An 18769-nucleotide genomic window follows, 5' to 3' on the forward strand; every position below is an offset into this window, starting at 1 on the left:
ACTAACTACTTCACTTGTCCCTAGACACTAATCCTCATATGTGTATAAGCTAGTTACTTTTCTATTAACAATAATGTGTGTGTGACTTTACAGTTTAATAGTGCATTGTACATATTTTGTATGAATATCCATAGTTGTTATGTACTAGGATTTTTTTTCTTATTAATATACCAAATGCAATGAAATGTAATTATTGCCAAAACTTTGTAATGCACCTGTGTTTTTGTAAATATGTCTCTGTTTGTGGAGCTTTTCCTCCCAGGCCTCCACTGAAAATGGACATATATCCAGTTGGGCCAGCCCAGTCAACAAATGTAAAATAAAATAAATAAAAATAAATAAATATATATTGACTACAAAGGGTGTATAGAGGGTTACTTCGGCAATGGAACGGCATACTCTAATTTAAATTATGAACATTAAATCCAAAGCCAAACAAAATAATCACCAGGATTCATTAAAATCCTCAACATTGGTGCTATTTGCCTAACACAGGTTGTTCAAACAGCACAGGGGTGGGGCAATATTACTCAGAGACAGCTAGAGCTGCAGTGGGTAGACCTCATTATTGGGTCATTACCATATTTCTGAACTGAACACTAGAATTGTTGCCACTCTAGTGTTCCCCCCTAGTGCTCCATGCATCATTTTAGCAATCACCCTACACACACACACACACACACACACACACACACACACACACACACATATATATATATATATATATATATATATATATATATATACACACACACACACACACACACACACACACACACACACACACACACACACACAGTAACATACAGGCACTGATACACACACACACACACACACACACACACACACACACACACATGAACAGCCACGCAGATTCACACAAATACACACACAGACACACAGACACATGCATGCACACACACACACACACACACACACACACACACACACACACACACACACACACACACACACACACACACACACACACACACTTACCTAAGGACAGCTGCTGCATTTTGATGGCAGTTACTTTTTCCTCCAAGAGTAAAATTTCAGTCGCTCAGATGAGCAAATCGGCAGCCACAGACATTTTCAAGAGAACTAGCATTAGCCACTCCAGTGAATGCTGCATTATCATGAGGCTTCACTTATAAGACCACTGCCAGTGCTGAGGCCCCCACCTGATGGAAACCTCAGTAGAAGACCAGTTGATGAATTTGAAAGGCTTGGCACAATGTGAAAACTTTCTGAGCTAAGGCTTCTGTGTTGCAATAAAACTTTCTGAATTCCAGACAGTAAAAACTCTTAAAGGGTCATTTGCTTATATTCCATGTGTCTCTAATACAAGAGGTTTAAGGAATCACACAGTAGAAACTCTAGCTTGGCTAGGTTTTTCTTTTTATTGTTTACTGATTGGTTTGTTTGTGTGACCTTTGTACTCATTGTTTTGAATTCCAGACAGGAGAAATCTAAAGTCATTTTTTTGATTTTATAATATTTATCTAGCATTGATCCTTGGCTAATATGTGTTTTACAATTCTCTGTTTGATCTGGGGAAAAGTTTGTTCATTAACTTAACATCGGCTGTATTAAGTCAAGATAAGTTAAGTTCAGCACCAACACAGTCAGCTTTAAGATTTTGGAAGTTCATCTTATACATATTCATTCTATGCGCATTTTCCATTCACAAGGGTACAGTATTAATATTGTTCATTTTTTGTCATCTATAAAGATCTAATGAATGATTGTCAGACTACAACGCCATTGCTGAGTTTAAGCACAAGATTTCGAATATTTAAGAATAGACTGAATGTTTATGTAGCATTCTCTTTTATCTCAGGAAAGAAAAAACTTCTACTCAGTTTAGTCCCTTGTGAATTTTATGAGCATGGTATAATAGTTTGACACAAATTGAGTGATGTATGAGATGAAGTAGTGATTTGCCAATAAGAAATCTTACATTGCTGCAGTTAGTCACTGTAGCTTAGTAAACTGATAGCACAAATGGTATCCACATAATAGTCAATTTTCTGGCTTTCAGCACTTCAAAATCTGGGCAGGAACAGGCAATTAGATTTCCTTTGGGAGAGCCTTGGCAAAGAATAGTAAAGTTTGCTTTTTCATTCTGAACTAAAACAACATATAAAGTGGTAGGGCAAGAAGAGGAAGTCATGACCTGCTGGCAGTACACTGTCATTCATTTCCCTCCAGTGAATTAATTTTCTATGAACATTAGCTATATCATCCTTTATGTCAGAAGCAAAACCATTAGATTTGTTGGCGGTGTACAAAGGGGAGTTGCACTAGCATCCTGCAGCTTTCTAATTGTAGTCTCTTAGTGAGATTTTGAAATGCAGACTCACCTGTTCATTGTTCTTTGAATGGACTGATATATGACAACTAAGTATATACAGTGGCAATATTCTGAAAACCAGACAAATTTACAAACTGAATTAAAGAAAGTAAAAAAAAGTTGGTAATTACAAATCAGAAATGCAGCAGATAAAAAATAGTTCTATATAAATATATATATAGATATATTATATATATATATATATATATATATATATATATATATATATATATATATATATATATATATATAAAAAAATATATATATATATATATATATATATATATATATATATATATATATATAAAATTTACTTTGATACATTATTCTTATAGATTATAAAATAATCAGTAGACAAGGATTTTCCTCCCTCTTCCTTGTGCAGTCTGTTTTATGTACACTATACTAACTCTATGTAAAAATGTGTGAGGACCAAAACTGTAAATGGGGTCTATATTACATTGTCAAAAGCTGACAATATCGAATCTGATACTGTCAACACGACAACAGCGAACGCTCAGAATCTCGAACGTGTAAATGGAAATCTCCGTAAGGGGAGATTTCCATTTACTTCAATGTAGTGCAGTCTCGGAGTTGGTAGATTTAAGTAGCGGGGGGTGTGGGGGGTGCGGGGGGACTTGCCCCCCTGCCTATACCATTTAGTTTTTCTTTTTTCTTTTTAAATTTTTTTTTACAAACATTCAATGTTTTAATAGTTCGATCATTAAGGGTCGACCTTTAGTGATTTGAACTATTAAACATTTGATGTTCTAATATAGACCCCATAGTCAAAGTCAAAAATGCTTGTTGTTTATACAGGTTGGCACCCCATCCAGTATTTGTATGCAGGCTTCCTCTAAGTTAATTGTTCATTGAGGTCTTAGGGAACCATCAGAACTATAAAGAATAAAATACAATAAATTAAGGAGGAGACAAAATCACTAGTTCAGAAATAAATGTTCACAGTTTCAGGCATTCACTGTGGTTTTCACATTTTTGATGGTTCCCAAAGTGAATTCTTGCTGAATGTATGAGAGGCATAAATGTGATCACTTGCATTTGTGAATGCGGGCATTTTAAAATGGTTGCCTTTCATGAAAAATGGCAGAAAGGGTCTTACATAGATTACTTTAATAACAATAAATAAATTAGTAAGGGTTGAACTCACACACATGTTCCTTGTGGTATAAACCCATGCAGCAAGGTGGTATAGCTGTGCCATGTTTTGTATTTTAAGAACAGACATAATGTGAGCAGCATGACCTATCCACAGCATTTATGTCATATTATCTAGGAAGAGACAAATCTCACAGCAATGTTAACATGTAAACATCACAACACAAAAGCAAAACATCACATGCATGAGCCAGATGGAATGTTATATTGCATCATAGTACTGGCACTGTGACTTAGTAATAGTAAGCAAAACATCACATGCATGAGCTAGATGGAATGTTATACTGTACCATAGTACTGGCACTGTGACCTAGTAATAGTAAGCAAAACATCACATGCATGAGCCAGATGGAATGTTATATTGTATCATAGCACTGCCACTGTGACTTAGTAATATTAAGCAAAAATCATCACATGCCGACTGGTGTCAGAACCATGGCCTGAAGCTTAATGCCAAAAAATGCTTTATCATCCCCTTTGGAAAAAAACTAATTTCCCATGAATTACTACATTGATAGGAGCCCACTGAACACTGAAGAGATCTGGGCACCCAGGTCGACAGCCACCTCACCTTCGACCACCACATTGCCACTGTGGTCAGAAAGTCCTTCTATGTGGCACATCTTATAACCAAAGGTTTCGCATCTGGGAAGAAGGGAGCAATCATCCCTCTCTACTAATCCCGTATTTAGACCAATCATCAAATATAACACCCCATTTGGCATATCCCTGACTAGACACCTACACCAGCTGGAGAGGCCATAAATGTACTGCACAAAAGTATCCTAGGCCTTAAACTCTACATATACTGACACTGCATACTCATCCAGACAATGGCTCTTTCAGAAAAGTCACACCATGGTGAGCTCTTTTACCTTACCCTAATAAAGAGCTTCTTAACTGATATTAGTACTAATGGAGCCAGCAAAACCACTCCTACACGAGTCATGTAGAACTGTCTACAGAAGGTCAGCACAGATAGCATTTCCGTTAGAGATCAAGATTACAGACGCTGTTTGCATCCTGTCACAGAAGCACTTCAGAAGCATTGTGAGGACACCATAAAGTTATTTTTTAAGCAAGGACGTGTTACTGTGCAAAATGTCTTGACTCACTCAGAAAAATAAAACTGGGCTACTTTTATGTTTTTTTTAATTGCTTGTTTGATATTTACATTATAATTTAGGCTTGTCCAATTTTTATTGGTTACTTCATTTTAGACGGATTAATTTTGATGAGTTTTGATGCCATGATAACAATACATCATAATATATGAAATCCATCCTGTTGTCAGGCACTAAACTACAATTGAGAGGATAATCTATATTAACAGGAAAGATTATTACTCTACCAGCTATCACCTTAAACTAACAGTAAATGGCATCATCATGAATGTCTAAATCAAAAAATCCCTTGGAGTGTATGTGGCATGCACATATGTCAGACAGTTGTCCTGTGTTAGTGATTACAAATATCAAAGCATTTAGAACCAGCTCCCTGTTGACTGGAAAGACAGCATACTGAGTTTTGTTAGCTATTGCAAGTTTAAGGGCACATAAGGAAAATACAACAAAAGTTATAGGTTCATACGTTCATAGGTTGGTACTAGGCTATTGGCCCTAGGGCCTATACAAGCCTAGCCATAACAATTCCCTGGTTATTTCTTCCCACACTATTTACTTCCCTGGACCCCTGTCTAGCAGGGTGACTGGCGTGATCCCAGGGGTGAATTTCCTTTTTCCCATTCAATTGTCAAGGTTCCTTTTGAAGAGGGCCAAAGAGGCACTCTGCTTGACATGTATAGGCAGTCTGTTCCAGAGTCTGGGGAGTCTCTGGGTCAAGAACTTATCCCTCCAGCATGTTTTGTTTATTGTGATGACAAGGTTTCGATCCCTGGAATGTGTGGCTCTGAGAGATTGGGATTTCTTTAAGTGTAGCATGTCCAACAGCTCCGGTTTTGACATGGCCTTGTATGTTAAGCAGAAATTGCCTCTGAGTAGACGATATGCAACAGAGTATAGCTAGAGTTTTTTAAGGTGGTCAGCGTAGGGCATCTGCTTTAGGCCTGTGATTCTTTTAGTGAGGTATTTCTGTGGCCTTTCCAGTTGTTCCAGATGTCTTGAGAGGTACATACCAAACAGGGCATTGCATTCTATAATGGGTCTAATGAGGGATGAGTACAATGGGACAATGACCTCCTTTTTTCCGGATAAAAAACCCTTAGTGATGAGGTCTGCCACATAGAAGGATTTCCTGACTGTTGTGGTGATGTGGTTATCGAAGGTGAGACCACTGTCCACTTGTGTCCCTAAGTCTCTTATCACACTTTCAGTGTTCAGTGTGCTGCCACCTATGTGGTAATTCATGGGTACATGTTTCTTCCCAAAGGGGATAACTATACATTTCTTGGCATTGAGCTTGATCCTATGGCTGTGGCACCAAGCATCTGTTTCTGTAAAGCCCCTTTGTAGAGTATCCACATCATTTGGGGATTCAATAATGGCTCCCAGTTTGCAGTCATCTGCGAACTTTGTTAGCCAGAATCCCTTAGTGTTGGCCTGTACTTTAGAGAAGTAGATGCCAAACAAGAATGGTCCCAGGACTGAACCCTGAGGTATTCCACTTGTCACTTGTCTGGAGCTGAATTTGGAGTCGGCTACTTTTACAGTGTGGGTTCTGTCAGTAAGCCAGTTGGCAACCCATCAAGTGACATAGGGATTAATGCCCAGCTTAGTAAGTCTATCTATGATTCCAACATGGGGGATGGTGTCAAAGGCCTTGGTGAGGTCCGAATAGGTTTTGTGGACTGCCTTACCCTCATCCACAGCTCTGGAGACTGATTCAAAGAAGTCAATCAGGTTCAGGAGACAAGATCGGCCCTTCACAAACCCAAACTGGGTGGGGTCCAGTGTTTGAAGGTTGCCAATGCCTTTGTTTATAAGTTCCATGATAATACTTTCCATGGCCTTACAGATCAGGCTTGTCAGACTGAAGGGACGGTAGTTCCCAGGATCCAAGGTGGATCCCCCCTTGTGGAGTGGGATAACTGTAGCTGTGAGCCACTCAGTGGGCACAAAGCCTGAGGTGAGGCTATGACTAAACATGACACTTGGTGAGGTGCTAGTTCATTTTGTAGTTCATGTAATACACAGTCTGGGATGTAATCTGGTCCCATGGATTCTGTATTCTTAGCTATAGAGAGTGCATTTTTTACCTGTGTGGCCATTATTATCGGAATTTGGCACTCTTACGGTATTGAGATGAGCCATTTAGGGGGTGAGAGGTGGGTGAAGTCGGCACTGAACTGATCTGCCAGGATATTGGCAATATCCTTGGGATCAGTATATTTAATGCCATTCTGTTGTAGCTCAGAGCAGATCTGAGCATTGCCACTTAGATTCTTGACATAGTTATAGAATGCCTTGTGGTTGTCTTTGGAATCTTTGGAAATTTTATTTTCATAACTAGCTTTGGAGGATTTTATGAGGGATCTCAGCTTCTTACTGAGGTTGTTAAGGGAATATTTTTGCATCCTAGGATTTTCCACTTTTCTGCAACAGTTTCTTCCTTTTCTTGTAAAGTTTGTTTAAAGCAGGGGATCACCAGATTGGCTTCCTTTTTTTTGGAGGAGAGCATATAGGTTCTATTTTGGATGGCACGTTTCATGCATCAGTGGATGTGCTCATACAGTGTCTTAGTGTAGGATTCAGCAGTAGAACATTCATTTCCCATCTGCATGAGTGTCATGAAGTTTGTCACTTCTGACTTGAGTAGTATGAAGTTGGCTTTGGAGAATTTTGTTATGGAGGTTTCCTTACTGCGGGGTGGGAGTGGGTTGTGGATTTTAAGGGTGATTAACTTATGGTCAGACCTGACCAATGAGGGGGTGACCATAGGTGTGGAGCATCGGTTTTCCATGTAGGTAATTACCAGGTCTAGGATATTGGAGCCCTTGGTGGGACTATGGATTAGTTGATCCAGGGCATTGGAATTTATGAATTCCAAGAACCGTTGGGCAAAGGTGTTGGTACATGAGTAGTTTTCCCAGTTAATGGCAGGGTAGTTTAAATCACCCAGTATTAGGGTGTTTGGTTGTATCTTAATATTGTGCCAGAATATGTCCTGTATTTCTCTATTTTTGTTATGAAACAGTGGCAAACAAGGTGACAGGACATAGCCAGATGTATTATATTATGACCCCTTAGTCATTTCATGACAAATAGATGACATGGATCTGCAGGCATCAGGAGAGCATGCATTCCTGGCATACTCATGTCATAAAATAACACACAGCAAACATGAGCAGGATGTAGCTGGCGAACTGTGGATAGACATATAAGGGGAGATTTCTAGAGTGTCAACACTAGGGGTCATATTAACAACAGTATATCAATATGCTGCAGAAACAGGTACACATATCCTATTCACCCATGCTGATATAACTATAATCTTGCACTTTTGATTGGTTACTAATATGGACCTTTCTTTTATTAGTGAGCAACTTCTTATACTAAACTGTGTCCTAATCTTTCTTGTCAAACTCATAGTCTCCCCTGGGAAAGTTTTGATAGGCTAGATGTGACAAGTACAATCATATTCTCCTAATCTCGTGGCATTGTATACTTTGCCATGCTCCTTGCTCCATGTGCCTGTTCTTCATATTCAGATACATGCACAATTGCACAACTTGTCATCCAGCCTAAAACTGCAGGCATGAATAATATGGCAGGGACCACACATGGTATTTATTTCCTATGTAATTTACTCCCACAGGCAGTATCAGATTTTTGCCTGTCATATACTATGATACAGCTACTTCATACCCCACCATGTGACCCACTTTAACACTGCTCTTTTCAAGTGCTGCTCATTTATTGACACTGTGCGTAATGCATGTTGCTACATATCCTACCCTAGTGGGGATATCTGGGTAGAAATAACACATAGATACTCCCTTGCCAATCCTAGCAACGATAATGTAATTAACTACTAAAAGTACTCCATCCACATTCATCTCTGTTTGCTGTTTGTCTTTTGATCGTAAACCCTTCATGTATTCCTCTTTTTTATATTATTACTCACTACCATCATTGTAGTATGTCTTTCCTCCATCTATATACATTTTTCATATCGTTGCTTCATCTCATGTCTTCTGATGTCACTTATGTGATGTCTACCTTCACTGCACCTGATTGGCCGGCTTATTCCTCATTTGCACAATACATGTACATGATCTGTTACTGTTCTCTATGCTTCTGCTCCCTTTAAGCCCCATAAGACTGCATACTAGAAAAATGTATCAGCCATGGAGCATGCCATATTTTCTTTTGTCTTACTGGTCAAGGGAATTTGTCAATATCTCTTTCTTAGATCTGGGGTGGACAGGACATATGCTTTTTCCAACCATCCCATCAGCTCCTCCACTCTAATCATATCTGTAGAAAATATTAGACTTTTGGAAACCATTGTAGAACCAAACTTGGCCATCCAGATTTGGAACTTAAACCATAGGTTTAATTCATGCACCATTGGCTCCTTGAATAACCCCTAGCTTTAGAATCTCTGCTTTTCCTTCTTCATTTTTCAGGATCTGGTAGCTAGTAGGGTTTCAGATTGACCTTTTCCCTTCGATGTCTGAATTTAATGTTTGGTAACAGTTGTTCTCACGTGTAGTTCTGAATATATATTTATATATCTGTTTTTGAGAGTTTGAAAAGATTTAATCGACTACTATTAAAGACAATGAATACATGTTTTACATGATCTCCTTTTTCAAATGCCACGACCAGTGCTGCTAATTGTACTTCCCTGAAGAGTTTTGGCACATTTACATGAAATATTTGCTCAACACACAGCCTTCTTGCTTGCATAACTTTATAATTTCATAGGCTAATGGCCCTGGGGCCTTTACTAGCCCAGCCATAGGATTACCCTGGCATCGTGCCACCCAACCTTAGTTCCCAGTGCCTCTGTCAAATAGATCCACTGGCATTATCCCCAGTGTGAATTTTCTATTTCCCATCCACTCATCAAGAATTCTCTTGAAGAGGGTCAGCGAGGTGCTCTGCATGATATGTATGGGAAGTCTATTCCAAAGCATGAGCAGTCTCTGGCTTATGAACCTGTCCCTCCAGTACATTCTGTTGATTGTGGTAATGAGGTGAGGTCTCTGGAGTGTGTGGTGTGGAGGGATTGGGATTTCTTTAGATATAGCATTTCTAACAGAGCTGGGTCTGACATGGCAGAGATCGTCTCTAAGTAGGTGATATGAGACAGAAAGTAGTGGTAGTTTTTTGAGTCTGTCCATATAGGACAAGTGTTTAAGGCCTAGGATCCTCTTTGTGAGGTACTTTTGTGGCCTCTCCAGTTGTTGCAGGTGTCTAGTGAGGTACAAGCCAAATGGGACATTGTACTCCATGATTGGCCTAATGAGGGAAGAGTAGAGGGAGACAATGTCTTCTTTCTTCCTGGATGCAAAACCCTTAGTAATGAGATGTGCCACATAGAAGGACTTTCTGACTACAGTGGCAATGTGGTGATCAAAAGAGAGGATGCTGTTAACCTGTGGTCCCAGATCTCTTATAACGCCTTTGGCATTCAGTGGACTACCAACAATGTGGTAATTCATGGGAACCGAGTTTTTCCCAAAGGGAATGATGACACATTTTTTGGCATTGAGCTTAAGGCCATGGTTCTAACACCAGTCATTGGTCTCAGTGAGGCCATTCTGTAGGATGTTAACATCACCTGGGGAGTTAATGCTCCCAACTTGCAATCATCTGTGAACTTTGTCAGCCAGAGTCCCATCATGTTGTTATGGACATAAGAGAACTAGATACCAAACAGGAGAGGACTCAGGACTGAACCCTGTGGGACTCCATTCATGACTAGTCAGCAGTCTGACTTGGAGTCAGCTACTTTCATACTGTGAGCTCTATCTGTGAGCCAGTTTGCAACCCACCTGGTGATATAGGGTTTGATGCATAGCTTAGTGCATTTTTCTATGATTCCTGAGTGGAGAATGGTATCAAAGGCCTTGACCAGATCAAGGTAGGCTGTATGAACCACCTTGCCTTCACCCACAATTCTGGTGACTGACTCAAAGAAGTTGACCAAGTTGAGCAGGCATGATCTACCCTTCACAAAACCAAATTGTTTGGGATCCAGAGTGTGGGGATTCCCTATATCCTTGTTTATTAGGTCCATGATGATGCGTTCCATAGCTTTGCATATCAGACTCATCAGGCTAATGGGGCGATAGTTCCCAGGGTCTGTAGTTGCTCCTCCTTTGTGGAGAGGGATGACTGCAGCAGTGCACCATTTGGGAAAGAGACAAAGCCTGAGGTGAGGCTGTGATTGAACAGGGCACACAGGTGAGGTGCCATTTCACTCTGTAGTTCATGTAGAAAACAGCCAGGGATATTGTCAGGTCCCATAGAAGCTGCATTCTTGGCCTTGGACAATGCTGTTTTAACCTGGGCAGCAGTAATACTGGGTGTCTGGCAATCTACTGGTATTATGATTGGTCCTTTGGGGGAGTGTAAAGTTGGCACTGTATCTGTCGGTCAGTATATTGGCAATATCTGTTGGCTCAGTATAGGAGGTACCATTGTGCAGTAGCTCAGAGCAAATAATGGTATTGCGGTGGATATTCTTTACATAACTATAGAAGGCTTTGTGCTTGTCTTTACTATCTGCTTCAATTCTGTTTTCATAGCTAGCTTTAGAGGATTTGATGAGGGATCTTAACTTTTTGTTGAGGCTGATAAGGAAGTTTTTCCAGTCTTGGGAATTCACCTTATTCTGCATCAGTTTCCTCCTTCAACTGTTTGTTAATGGCAGGGGACCACCAGATTGGCTTCTTGTTTTTGGAGGAGAGCATCTTGGTTCTATTGGGTATGGTGAGATCCATGCATTTGTGTACATGTTCGTACAGTGCATTGGTGTATGATTCGGTGGTCATGCAACTATTCTCCATTTGCATGGGTGCTGTGAAGTTAGTCACCTCTGTTTTTAGGTGCCAAAAGTTAGCTTTGGAGAAGTTTTTAATGGTGGCTACCTTTGTGGGGGGAGGGGGGGATGTGGATTTCCTATGTGATTAGTTTGTGGTTGGCTCTAAACAGGGAAATGTTGACTATTGGTGTAGAGCAATGGTCACCCATGTTAGTAAAGACCAGGTCAAGGATGTTGCTATCTCTAGTGGGGGTAAGAATGAGCTGGTCCAGGGCACTGGAATTAATGAATTCCAGGAAACTTTGGGCAAGTGTATTGGTACATGAATAGTTTTCCCAATTAATGGAGGGGTAGTTAAAGTCACCTAGTATGAGAATGTTAGGTTGGACCCTAATATTCTCCAGGGTGCTTAGGAATGTGAGTCTTGGGATATGGTTGGGGACCTATAGTAGGCTATGACCTGAATTGCTGTCTTACCCAGTGTTAGCTGCACTTGAAGTATCTCTTTTCTGTTATGTTGGGCTACCTGTCTGGAGGTGTGCACATCCTTTATGAATATGGAAACACCACTGACTTTGGAGCTTCGGTCTAAGTTCTGGGGCTGAAAGGTGGGGAATGAGATATAGCCTAGTAGTGCAGGGGTACTTTCTGCTGCCTTGAACCAGGTCTCTGTTACAGCACAAATGTTGATGTTCTTCATTTTAAGGAGTGCTTCAAGCAATTGCATTTTGAGATTTAGCATTTTAGCGTTCAGCAGAATGACCTCAGATTGCATTTGTTTGCAGCTGTTATGGTGGTAATTTTGTCTTTGGATCACTGCCTAAAAAAGGCACAATAGCGGTGCCAAGAGCCATTTAATCAATCTATGATCTCATACTACCCTTAGCATTTAGAATGAAATTGTTTCTAGTATGGGCAGCAAAAATCAGAACTTGTTTTTCCAAAGGGAACTTCATATTTTTGGCATTCTTTGTTGTACACTCCTGTTGGATTGGCTCACTTCAGCTCTTTCCATGTGTTGTTGAACAAAGGTCATCACAGCTTTCTTTCTTTTTTTTTTTTTTTTTTGAGTGTCTTTATAAAATCAAGTAACACTTTTAAAAGGTGTCTTCTCTTCTCCTTCTTTTTTGATTATATTCAACAGTTATTGAGCTCTCCTTCCATACAACAGCTCAAAAGTGCAAAATCACTGGGATGATTGAGGTGAATCTCAGCATGAGAACATCAGGAAGGATAAAAATTTCTTCCAGTCCTTTCTGCCTTCTTCAATTATTTTTTTTTCTAAATCAGTTTTAAGGTTTATTTAAATGATTCCACTAACTCATCCATTTGTGGATGATATACTGAGGTATTTCGCTTTTTCAGATGTAGATCCTAGCACAGGTGCTTTGTGACTTTTGACACGAAGGGTGTTCCCTTGTCCATCAGAATTTCCTTATGTATCTTTTCCTAAGAGATCAATAAAAATAGTTCTCGGGTAATTCCTCTGGAATAGGCTTTTCTGAAGGGAATAGTTTTGTTGAACTAGGTGGCAAACTTCAGCACCAGGATATGTACTAGTGTCCAATGCTCTACTTAAGTAATGGTCCCATGATTTCCATCACAATCTGCTCAATGGAAACATAAATTATGGTAATAGGAACAAAAGACTTCTGAAAGGTGGGGTAGGGAACCATCTGTTGACATTCAGGCCACTCAGCACACAAGTTTTTGACTTCCTTTATAAGTGTAAGTCAGTATTGATCTTGGAGACTCACCTTGTATTCATCCATTCTTAAGTAAGACCCAGGACATACCTACGAACCCATTTCATAACTACATGTCTAAATGGTTTGGGTGCCAGAAGCTGTTGAACAATCGCTCCTCTTTCATTTGATAGTCTATAGACACACACACACACATATATATATATATATATATATATATATATATATATATATATATATATATATGTATATATATATATATATATGTGTATATATATATATATATATATATATATATATATATATATATATATATATATATATTTATATATACACCAACTCCAGGAGCACACTATAGTGAAGAAACAGCATAATCCCACCACTGGAAAAGTATTCACTTGCCCTGAGAATACTTACGCGATTCGTGATTCTGTGTTTCATGATTTTCATCTCGATCTTGTGATTGTCAGTACTTGGCTTTTCAGGAAATAAAAGTAGACCCATATATAAATATATATAAACATCATTGTCTAATTCAATTTAGAGGTTATATGATGGGGTTGCTTTAGGATCATTTCCTCCAGCTATCATGGAAATATTTATATTTTCTGTTGCATGTCTTAATGTCTCCCCTAATTATTATGCCCTTTTAATGCATAGTTGGCTAACCTAGAGGTCAGATAACCTGGGTTTTTTCTAATTCCTCTAGACCATACAAGACAGAGGGTCTTACTTTTGAGTCAGACATGGCAGATACAGGGATCTCTGTGTCTCATAATGCTTTCTGAAAAGGTACTTCATTCAAATATTCTGAAGATTCCCCCTTAGCTACCTCATTCCCTGATGCCAAACACTTCATCTGAAGTTCTTCACTCTTCTATACACTCTCCTTAATTTGTGGTTGAAGTTCTAGATTTTAATGATGCCTGATTGTGAACCCTTTCATTCCCTCCCTGGTTCTCAATTACTCTATAGCATTATTTTAGTTTGTAGAATCAAACCTAAATTGTGTCCACGGGGTATGATCACCTCTCTGGACAGATGGTGCCCTCTACCTCTGCTGGTCATTGACATGTAGCATGGATACAGACTTCCTGATTTACAGACTTTTATTCACTCCTGTTTTCTGACCTCAGTCCTTTATAACATCTCTAGGGCTTATAGTCACTCTGTCCTTCTATGACTGTAGACTGGATTGGGTGATCTCTATGCTGTAAACTAGTGAATTATGTCCAGTTGGATTGTAGATAAGGGGTTGTACAAGGCTCATTGCTATCGTCCCTTCTTATGGCTTGCACAAATGCATGAAGACTGGCCCTGTGCTGCATTGCAGTTCACTGAAATGGGACCTCCAATTTCAGTTGAGGAGAGGAAAAAAAGTAAAAGCTGAAGACACCAAAAAAAGCTGTTTTTCTACTCTGGTGCTGTAGCAAACTGCTTGCTACAAATGTGGCAGTTAGCTGGCAACTGTTAAATCATCAAACATTGAGCACTTCAGAGCATCTGCAATGAGTGCAAATGCAGTAATGCTTTCTTTTATTAATCCATTATATCGTCTCTGCCTCTTAAATAATGTCAGTACTCAGTAATGAACTCCTGCATCACCAGCACTGACAGTCATGCTCCCTGACAACTTGCACCTGTGACAATCGCACCTTTTTTCCTTCCTAGGTATGGCTCTAGCCTGAGCAGCTGTTACTGCCTCTCTTCTGCATGTTTATATGCTAGCTGTATTGTCTTTGGTGAACAGGCCTTTACTATACAGGTATGCTGAACTTTAACAAAGTCAAGCAAACCTTGCTGCTCTTGCAGTCTTTCACTAGCTATGCATTTTGACAGTTTTGTAACTGAATAACAAAAGAAGGCCACTTCTATCAGGCATGTCATTACATGATCTCACTCAATAAGCTATTCATCCCACCCTCCTCTTTAGTCATCTGAATGACAGTTTTTTTTTATTCTTGAGTTCCCTTCCAATGTGCCCTCTCCTTCCATATATAATGAAGAGGATGGTCCCTTTCCCTTTATTCACTACCTTTACAATTATTGTATTAACTGCTCCTTTATAGAAGTTTTTTTTGCAAAATATTATCTCTAAAAGCATTACAAAGCTGTTGGCATCCTGTGTTTCAGCCTGATATGCCCATTTCTTATGATTACCAGTAAATCCCTATTGACATGATGCATTACTAATGTTTTCATCATGGTTTCTTTATTCTTTACCCCTTCTGGGTCGAGCCTAAAACTTACAGTAGCCTGACTGCTTTACCCTTAGAAAAACTCTTTTCACGGAATTTGAATGCAAGGGTTTCTGATGTGACTCCTACAGATATTACTTTTTCTTTATTTTTTTTAACTTAACGAAGATGCCACAGTCTGAACAAGGAGTATCCATTTATGCAGAGAGGGACAACCTCATGAGGTGTGATGCTAGGAGTTTTGCCCAACCGCTGGACTCTATAACTTCATGAGTGATTATCTTTTTTAGCTGGCTAATAGTAAGTAGTCTTCCAGGTCCTTGACAATACCAAGTGGTTTCAGCAGGAACACAGTTCTTGATTGTGTCATGAGCTTTTCTACCACCACCATCCCTTCAGTGGCAAGAGCAACTGAGTGAAGGATCTAGCTGACTGTAACTACCATAAACCATGTGGGACTTGAACAATGTCAGATGACTCCCTAGGGACTAAATACTCAGTTCAGGTATAAACTCTCTTGACTGACAGAATGGAAAAGAGTGCTCACTGGCAGTGGCAAATGGAGTTCAAAACAGAATATGTTTCTGCTGCATCCATCAGATGTGATAACTGAAACAGTGAATGCAACAATTTTCTTCAGAAATGGGTACTTATATTAATAAAACACAAAGCAGGCTTTACTTTTGCCTGGAAAATAATCAGGTGGTGAATAACAACATAAACTTGCAAAAATAAAGTCCAGTTTATTTGTTGAAGTCATAGCAACAGTTCATCACAGGTGCACAATGTTTTCTTTAAAACTGACAGTCTCAACAAACATTGTCTTTTAATTAACTCCAAGGAAGGAAAGTCTTTTGCCCAAAAAAGGTTTCTTCCCTGAAACAAAATCCCACAAGCACACATTCAGGGAAACAGTCAATACTTTTTCAAGCACAGGTTTTAAAATCTCCCACACCCATTGGTGTAAGAAAGCAGGCTGCTACCACAAACCACCTGGTGTAGCATTGGTGACCTCCAGGTTCTCTGCTGTGAGAACCTACACTGATAAGCACAGATCTGTCATTGTGTCACTGGAATCCCACAATGGAGCTGATAACTCAATCCTCAGACAATTTCTTTTCACCCCAAACAATTCTAGAAGTGCAAATGGTCTAGACTCTGTTGGACCTCTCAGTGACCTCTGCCATCTTAACCTGACTTGCCTTTAAATGGGGGAAGATTAAATTTTTCCCACTTGGAAAATTACACATGTTATTTTAAAATGGATCACTCCCCATTTCTCTGTTTTGATATACTATCCCACACAATAGTCTTTCAATTGTTGTTTTGCAGTCTAAGTTCTCCCAATTTGGCCTAAACTTAGAAAGTACAAACTTATCCAGTGTCTGCCTGTTTTCCTTACTTGCTGGTTATTCAGCAGAGAAACTGCCATGGTATTTAAAATGCCAAATTATGCTATTTAATGAGGAATTAGGGTAAATGTTACATGTTTATAATCAGCTGTAACGTGATGTCATTGCTACATTTATATGACATCTCAAGTCACTATGTAAGCTCAGAAATTATCCCACGTATACCCTGTTTGCCTTATCTGCTGGTTAGTCACCAAAGGAAATGCCATGGTATTTACAATGCCAACATATTCTGTCTAATAAGGAAATGAGACAAATGGTACAGGTATGCAATCACCTGTAACCTGATGCCATTAATGCACTAATAAAACATTGCTCGGTTTTTACTTGTCACTAATTGAGCTCAGATGCTGTGATGATCAAAATGACATTTTGACTATCACTGCACATGTTCTTCACTCCAGTTCCTTAAATTCACCTAAATCAGTGGTGATTAACTCGAAAAATATTATGATTTTTATGGCACTCCTAAAAATCTTAGTTAAACACAATCTTTCAATTCAGATATTTTATAAAGGTAGTATACATTTTCTTGACATTTGTCTGCGGTCAAGTTCATTTTTCATTAGCTAGATCATATTTATAAAAAATATATCTCACAACAACCAAAATTTAGAAAAATGACAACTAATTCTGATAATATAAGATGTCTTTTATTAAAAATATGGAAAAATGTTAGCACATCACCACCCATTCTTCAGTCTCATGACAGACAGTCTAAGCTAGTTATCACATATATAACAAAGTCTGGGAGGTAACCTGTGCATTAATAACTGGCAAGTTATTTATCCAACATCACAGCTTATTTCAACAAAAAAAAATATATATATATATATATATATATATATATATATATATATATATATATATATATATATATAAGATATCCTCTTGAAATTATGAAATAAAGTTCTGATGTCTTAAAAGCTAATAGTTAATATTCAGTTCATACAGACTAATTCAGTTTGAGACATACTACTAAGTAATGCAAAACCTGTTAAGTGATCTAAATAGCATATATATCATTCATCATTGAAAGCTTTCAATCCGTATTGAAGATCACTTTCTTAACAGATTTTCCACATTATGTATCACTCTCAGTGAAATTTCTGCAATGTATAATTCCTCCAATCCATATTTTCTCCCATGTCTACCAACTATCAAGCGTCTCCTATTAGTACCTGAGACCACTAGTTCCTTTATAGTGGACATCCCTATTTTGTGATTAGAACCATTCAGAGGGCACATCATTCAATCAATCATGAAGGGCTCTGGTTCACTCTCTGGAATTCCACAGTGAAGGCAAACTTTGTCCTGTTCTATCTGTTCACCAGTTTAATCTGCCTAATTCTTCAAAATCCTCTAGGACTCAACAATGGTCAGAGAGTATACTGAATGTACTCCCAACTCCATAGCACCTCATGCCCGTTCAAGTCATCAATGGAGAAGAACTCTGGGGGGTATCCTAATCCATCCAACACTTTGCACATCCATGGAGATACCAAGGGGAAGAGAATTCCCATCTGACCAGGACAGACCATCTGTCCACACAAAGAAGTGGAGGTTAATGCTTATGATATAAACTATAGCCACTCCCCAGGGTAGGAAACAATTGACCTATGTCAAAAGCGAAGCAACTATGCCATCTACTTCTGCAACACCATATTCCCGTGTACCTGCAGGAAAGGTTACTACTATGTTAATTACTGGCTAAGTACTCATGCTGTAATGTTGTTTGCATTGTTGTACACCTCTCAGAGGAGTGTATGGCATCAAATGGTTCAGTTAATCCCCTCTAGAACTAAGACAAGCCCACCTATTTTCAAAATATCAGCTTCTGCAAGCACCAAATTAGTTAAACCAGTTCAGGCCTCCCCTGTGTTGAAGTCAGAGATTTATATTTCTACACCATGGAACTGTCTGCATTCATATGTGTTATATAACCATTGTCTCAAGTCAGGAAGACCT

The sequence above is a fragment of the Protopterus annectens genome, chromosome 5.part1 (genome assembly GCF_019279795.1).
Source record: "Protopterus annectens isolate FY-2018-M chromosome 5.part1, PAN1.0, whole genome shotgun sequence".
Lineage (NCBI taxonomy): Eukaryota > Metazoa > Chordata > Ceratodontiformes > Protopteridae > Protopterus > Protopterus annectens.